Raw genomic sequence first — 6,583 nt, forward strand, 5'->3', positions numbered from 1 at the left:
ATGGGACCTATTTTTAAGAGGGATTAGCCTCCTGCGATGTCGATTCCCAGCTGTCAATATCATCTTTTTAGAGGTCTGTCTAGGAGTCGTGTACCTTGATGTTTGACATGCAATACAATGTGGGTTGCAAGCAAGGATAGGCATAAGGCATATGAGTATACGAAAATTAAAATAAATTTGTATTTTTCCTTAACTTGTAAAAATAAACAGCTTAATTGTTAAAATTGGAAAAATTATAAATTTCCGAAATATTTTTGATAATTTTACGCGGTTTGGAGTTTTCACTTTTATGCACCTGTTGTAAAATTTCACAATATTCGTAATAACATTAATATTATATGAAGTGAATAAAATTATAGTGTATCTAGTACTAAGCAAGTTATGAATCTATTTTATTGGCATGTATGCAGTAAAGAAATAAGCATACAATAAATAATTTACGATCGTTGCAATAATTACATTTTGTAATAGAAAACTTGATAGTAAAATAATTTTTACTCATGTAAAAATGAAAGTATTCATTTCAATGCAAAAATTCATACTAATTATTTGATACGTAAGCACGTTTATGACCTCGTATTTTTTTTGAGATAGAGTTAGTGGAATTTGAAAATATATATGCTTCAACTGCTTAATATTCATACTTGTACTATGCAAAAGTCGCCCGAAGCCTGTTCGATATAACTGCATTATGTGATGTGGTGATTTTTTTTGTTTGTTTTTGTTTATGCATTTAACTTCTTGTTTAATATAACATACATATACATTAATGGTCTAATTGCTACGAAACAATTGCTTCAACTTATGAAAACTATATTAAATTATATTAAGGAAGGTTTGTTCTTTATATTGCTAATACATATAAGTGAGATGAATTTAAATAAAAAATATCCAACGTACATAATTTAAAAAAATCGTTCGTGAAGAGAAGTGTGATCTGTCCGGTGGTCGGTCGGTGATTGAATTCTGTGTTTGCGTTGTATCCCCTTAATAAATAGGTGAAAATAGCTTGCAAAATACGCGACTAAATTATTAAGTGTGATATTTAATCATATAGGCCCGTAAGGGTCCGAATTTATCAGTTATACTCGTATCGTATTATACATTAGGGGAGGAATTCCATTTTGTCTGGCCCATCCCGTACCTGTCGCGACTGTACCCTCGACGGGGCTGTATTAGGTAGGAAAAAACACACAAAATATTTTTCAATAAGTTGATCCTAAATCAGCATAAAAATGTTTTGTAATACAGCACATAATAAAATACATGTGGAGCCGATAAACATTACTAAGTTTGGACTAAGGCCTTTGCATTATATTGCCTACATCTAAGTTGTTTGATTTATTTAAAAAATAACTAAGTGATAAATTCAAAATAAATTAATTAAAAAAATACTTATAAATGAAATATTAGATATGTTAATATTTCAGTGACATTTACTCATTTCTTTCCTTTTTTATCAAACGCTAAACTAATTTTTACCTAATTTTTCTTAATATGCATTTTCTCTTTAAACGATTTTCTTGGATTTTATTTAGTATAATACTGTATGTTTTCTATTACTTTTCATTTAACTCCATTTTTTTCATATTTGCTTTATAGTATACAGTACAGTAGATAACTAAAGTTCAGTTTACGAGTATGTTCGACGTTGTTTCTTGTTTGCCATATAAACCATATTAAACATTGGTTATATTTAGGTATCATCTTTACTTTGTTTTAAGTCTTAGTCTAAAACTATATTGTACTTTTTACCGCAATTTTTCTTTATTTGTCTTTTTACTGTATATTTTTTCTATGCTTTCTGTAATCACTTATGTTCGTAGATAACTCACTACGCTGTCTTTGAATGAGTGATAAAAAATACTATTTGGGAATATTATATTATATACAATATACAACTTTATGTCTAAAATACTATATATTTTAAATAAATAAATAAATATGTCGATTTTAGCACATTAATACTAGGGAGTAAACGATTGGAGAAAATCAGAAATAAAGGCAAGGTGTGTGATCCAGAAGCTTCGCGAAAGCTTCACTTCGTGACAGAACGCTGATTCAGAAAATAAAAGGAGATTTAACGATGATCCTTGGATCGAGAAATTTTCTCGGTGCCTGCTAAAGAAAACCTATGTGGTCAAAGCAAATGGAAAATTTCACGAAAAACCAGAGTCATTTTAACTGATCGGCTAGATTTTTTTTGTAAAGATATCTAAGATTAGCAGAACTCGAGATGTGGACGGTGATTTTCGTCCCCATTGATATCGGTTGAATAAGCAAAATATTATATTTTACTAACTATTGTCGTCCGAACTATGATGTCTATCGAACTTGTGTTTACTTGACCTAGTCGAGAGATGAATTTGCAAACTCACGCATGATAGAACGTGCTAACCACTACATTACGAACCGTAACGCATTTATAACCTCAGAATGACAGAAAACTGAAAATAATGAGCAATATAATATTTCCGAATTATGCACGGATTATTTTCGGAGAAGCAACAAAAATGACATTATAAACTCACCGCAAAATGCATGATTTACTTTAATGGGAAGGATTATAATGAGATGAGGACAAAAACAAAAATGATTCCACTCGTAATTTGATATAAAATTTTGACTTTTATTATCTCCATCTGCGTTTCACGCAAGAAATGTTACGTAATGAGATATTTATTAAACAGGAAGCCGATATTTTACTTTATGGCATATATCATTATTGGATTTATTGTTTTCTACGACATAAATTTTAACGATCGTTCCAATACGACAGTAAAAACCATGGACAAATTTAGTTCAGGTATAGGAACAAAAAACACACGTAGAGGAAACGCAATGCACAGTGCTTATTATATTGCAATACTCGATCGAGTACAGGTGAACGCGACACAAGCGGAACCTTCTAACCGCGTCACTGCGGGCTGTTCGCTACCAGACATGGTCGTACCCACATCATACGTCAAATAATTAGCAAAAAAATAACCCATTATTTTTTACATCTCATCAAAGATGAAGAAGAATATGGAAGTCTGGGCATTTACGGGGTTGACGACCGTCATAGGCTGGTTTAAGTTATCACTTTACACACGTGTAACATTCACCAATTCTACCCAATATTAACAACCACACTACTCAAATTCTTGGAAATTCTATATTAATGAACCAATTTCCAACTTCACTAGAGAGATCTATTGGTGAGATGAAAAGAAGCTTTTTAATTAGCAGAAACTCTTTTATTAGTATGTGAGGTCCGAATCCTGGATTATTATCACACATATGAGAAACGCCAGAAAATATTTTTCAGAAATTATCGTTTTGGTCGTCAGCCCCGTAAATGCCCAGACTTCCATATTCTTCTTCATCTTTGATGAGATGTCAAAAAATAATATGAAAATAACTCCTTTTATTGGATATACTCCAGATTTTGTGAACAAGTATTTGGACACACTTTAAATGATGTAAAAAAATAACGTAATTTTTGTTTGTTATTTTATTTTAATTTCTCTTCTCTTTCGCGGCCAGGGATAATGGTTTGTATTACAGTTATATTGAGGGTAAATTACCTGAAAACAAGGCGATCAGTCTTTCGCTTTGAATGGTAGTTAAAGACATTAATGTTATATCATAATGAATATCGATTGTTATAAACTCTGCCGTTTATTTTTTTTGCTAAAGGTAACAACTGGGTTTTTTTAAATAAAACAATATTATTTAATGTTTAACGTTTAAAATTTGTACTATATATTTTTTTAAGTAACTCGTAAATACTGCAAAATAAAGTTATGAATATTATAAATGTAATAAATTTGCTTCCTGTATAAACCGTTAAAAATATCTCGCTTGTGCATATAACGTAATGTTACAATATTGTCTTCCATATGAGTAAAATGACGTAGAAATTATACAGTGTGGCACAAAAATAATCACCCTATCGGAAGATGTTATAATTTTTTCAAATGACGTTATACGTCAATCATATTTGAAATTTGTGAACTAGACAGCTGCAGTATACAAACAGATTCATTAAACGGTCGCAAATGTATATCACTGTCGACAGCCACTTGACGAATATCATCTTTTCCATTTGTAAAGCTCCAAATAATGATTTTCATCCCTTAAAACCAATTTTTTTATTTGGTAAAAAAAAATATTGGATGATTAATTTTGCATCACCCTAAATCTGTTTGTATGCTGCAGCTGTCTAGTTCACAAATGTCAAATATTATTGACGTACAACGCCATTGGCAAAAATTGAAACTTTCAAAAATTGATTAATTTTGTGCCATCCTGTACCTCAGGCAATGAAAACATTATTATTTCCTTACAGCTTAAGGTTATTTTTTTAATTAATTATTTTATTCTTCAAATATTAGTATATATCGCTCACTCAACAACGTCATATTTCAAAAAACTTGATTTTTGAGGAGATCGTTTTTAAAGTTTTAAAATATAATAAAATGTATTAAAAATACATCTCAAGCCACTTATGGATCTTTTTACTGTGCAACAGATCTATTAAGGTAAAACCTGAAGGTTTTATCTCCATTTGAAAAATATTTAGTGTATTAAAAAATAATTAAACACTTCATTTTCAAAATACAAAAACAACACTTTGTATGCTGTTGCGGGTAAATATTAAGTTAAAAATATGCAGTTTTTGCTGGGATATAGTACATTTTCTGGGCATTCCGAAAACACGCACAACTGGAAATTGACGATTTTTTTTATATATGACGTTGTTGAAAGGAGTGACCGATATGCGATGTATTTTTTTCATTGTACAAGACAGTGAACATACACCATAAGTATGTCCATTGAACATTTTTTTTTGTTTTTCTACACCAGCCAGAATTCGCAAAAAGAAAAAGTATTATGTCGGCGCATTTACAACATAATAAAAATATAATTGATGCAATAATATTTGCAAGGAAGGTGTTAAATATTAATACGATACGCCCAGTGGGCAGAGTAATGCATTGAAGCGGATGTTGTTCTGAAATACACGTTTAACAAAACTTTGAATTGAAAATAGAAGATAATTATTAAACTTAATAATTAACAAAGCTTTTACTGTTTCTTACTAAATATGGGGTAAACCACTAATCAATTAACTAACATACCATGGAGGTTCCGGGCTCGATTCCCAGGGGTATCAAATAAATATAAGTGATTTTTTCACTCTAATATTTATTCAACACTACCCTGGACTGGTATCTACATAAAGCGGAGGGCTGATTACCTTTCCTTCACGCGTCAGCGATCAAGATAACACTGCGTTTATATGATGCAGTGCCCTATGCACCATTAGAGTGCGCATAAGGGTTTAAAAATGAAGAATATTGGTTGATAAGCATCATGTTATTTTTTCATTGCGTAAAGGAGAACCGATTTTCATTTTATACATTTGTGAAAAATAGCCAATGAACTTATAAAGAAATAACTAACTAATTAACTTACCATCACGCCGGTAGGCTGAGAGAATAGAACGCCATACTACCCTGTCTTTGCAAACATTCTTCGCCTCTTCCATATTCATGCATCTCCCATACATACCCGCAGATTATTTCGACTCCTGACCTAACGCTTTCAAGTATTTGACACACCTGATCGTACCTGAAGTTTTTTTCAGTCTTCCTCTGATTCTTTTTTCAGCTACATTTGCCTCATAAATTTGTTTGGCCAATCTTTCCTCACTCATACGTTCCACATGTGCAAAGCATCTCGACACACCTTTATTAATTTTATCAATAATGTTTATCTCACTTTGCATTCCTTCCTTATTTCACCATTCGAACATCTATCATCCATCGTTTTGACGCACATTCGTCTGAGAGATCGCACATTTTGACTGAATTCCAGTCTACTTTCATCCTTCTTTTGCCAACTCCATGCTCCACTTCCATACTTTAGGGTTGGAACCAGGGCTCTTTTGTTTATTTGATCGTTTCAATTTGCAAATAGCACAAAGCACGAGTTCGTTACAAGGTAAATTTGATTTTAAATAGTCCAATTTGGAGACACATATTTTACAGTGATCTTGTTGGTTCGATATCCAATATAAATAAGTTAATTATTATTATTGTAAGCAATAAAAGATAGATACAACATGTGTATAATTTGAATACATTTCTGGATACGTAGTTACCATAACATTTTAATATTTATGTCTGTTGAGTTGATTTCACGTCCAGAGCTTTCAAACGTAAAAATAATCCAGATACAAATATTTTTTTGATGTATTTTCTTTCAAGTTAGATTGAGCCAGTGTAAATTCTCCTTCTTTATCTTCTTCAAACCCTTATCCACACCCCGATGGTGCATAGGGCACTGCATCATATAAACGCAGTGTTATCTTGAAGAAAAGGTGAAGTTATCATGAATATAAGTGTTATCATGAAGAAAAGGTGATCAGCCCTTAGTACCAGTCGAGGGTAATATTGAAAAAATATGTACGTATGAGGAAATGCATGAATGTGGAAGAGGCGAAGATTTTTTATAAAGACAGATTAGGGTTGGCATCTATTCTCTCTGCCTACCCCTGCGGAGAAGCGGCGCAATGGTTAGTTAGTAAAAAAAG

The sequence above is a fragment of the Brachycentrus maculatus genome, unplaced genomic scaffold (assembly GCF_059751285.1).
Source record: "Brachycentrus maculatus isolate JH-2025_06_01 unplaced genomic scaffold, ASM5975128v1 h1tg000326l, whole genome shotgun sequence".
Classification (NCBI taxonomy): domain Eukaryota; kingdom Metazoa; phylum Arthropoda; class Insecta; order Trichoptera; family Brachycentridae; genus Brachycentrus; species Brachycentrus maculatus.